The following is a 1,330-nucleotide window of genomic DNA, read 5'->3' on the forward strand; positions in this document are numbered from 1 at the left end:
GAAATCAAGCCAGCCATAATCCATATGATTCAGAACACAGTCCAATTCGGAAGAACTGCAGTAGATGATCCAAACACGCACATCGCAGATTTTCTTGAAATTTGCGATACTTTTAAATTCAATGGAGTTTCTGATGATGCTGTTAGGTTGCGTTTATTTCCTTTCTCCTTACGTGATAAAGCTAAAGCGTGGTTAAATTGTTTGCCTGTAGGTTCGATCGCTACGTGGGACGACGTGGCGAAAGCTTTTCTCATCAAATACTTCCCTCCCTCCAAGACCATGAAGCTGCGGGCAGACATTACAACATTTGCTCAATTTGATCAGGAATCTCTATATGAGGCATGGGAACGCTTCAAGGATCTACTACGAAGATGCCCACATCACGAGTTACCACTTGGGTGAGTCGTTCAAACATTTTATTATGGTTTGCTTACTCCTAACCGTACTATGATAGATGCGGCTGCTTGTGGAAACCTGTTGAGAAAGACCGCGGAGGAAGGATATGAATTGTTGGAGGAGATGGCTGCTAGTCAATCTGACAGGAACAACCATCGGAGAAGTGCAGGAGTTCACCAGGTAACTGATTTTTCTGCTATTACTGCACAACTTGATGCTTTAAATAGGAAAATAGACGGCTTGAATGTGGGTGGCACGGCGATGCGTCTTCAAGAGATATTCTGTGAAAAGTGTGGAGGGGAACACTATGCGAAGGACTGTCAAGATGACAATCCATTCTATGTGCAAAATGAGGCACCAGTGAACCAAGTGGGAGTCCAAAACCGCCCAAGGCATGACCCTTATTCGAACACATTCAATCCTGGGTGGAGGCAACATCCCAACTTCTCATGGGGCGGTCAAAACAGTCAGAATAGACCGCAAGGAGGACAACAATATGGGAAACAACCGATGTACAGATCCGATCCTACTAGAGAAGAAAAGTCCAACTTGGAGCAAATGATGTCTAAGTTTATTTCATCCACTGAAACTAGACTTCAAAACCAAGATGCATCGATAAAAGGGCTCGAGAATCAAATTGGACAGTTGGCCAAGATGATAGCAAGTAGAGAGCCGGGCACCTTGCCAAGTAATACCGAGACTAATACAAAAGAGCAAGTGAAGGCCATTGAGTTGAAGAGTGGGAAAATTTTGGAGTCGAAGGGAAAGGAAAAAATTCAAATACTGGATGAACCGACTGAGGCATCAAAAGGTAAGTCTTCTAACTCTACACTAGCACCCACTACACAACCTAAAATTGTTATTCCTCCACCTTTCCCTGCAGCATTGAAAAAAGCAAAAATAGATGCACAATTCGGTAAGTTTCTCGAGGTGT

General features: G+C 43.5%; 1 non-coding gene across 1 annotated transcript; it reads right to left on the reverse strand.

Moving 5' to 3' along the window:
- Positions 1–283: 283 nt before the first annotated feature.
- On the reverse strand, positions 284–389 carry LOC140815807 (small nucleolar RNA R71). The gene has a single exon (XR_012114451.1). It is a non-coding gene; the product is annotated as a small nucleolar RNA R71 (small nucleolar RNA).
- Positions 390–1,330: the final 941 nt, after the last annotated feature.

The sequence above is a fragment of the Primulina eburnea genome, chromosome 15, assembly GCF_022965805.1.
Source record: "Primulina eburnea isolate SZY01 chromosome 15, ASM2296580v1, whole genome shotgun sequence".
Lineage (NCBI taxonomy): Eukaryota > Viridiplantae > Streptophyta > Magnoliopsida > Lamiales > Gesneriaceae > Primulina > Primulina eburnea.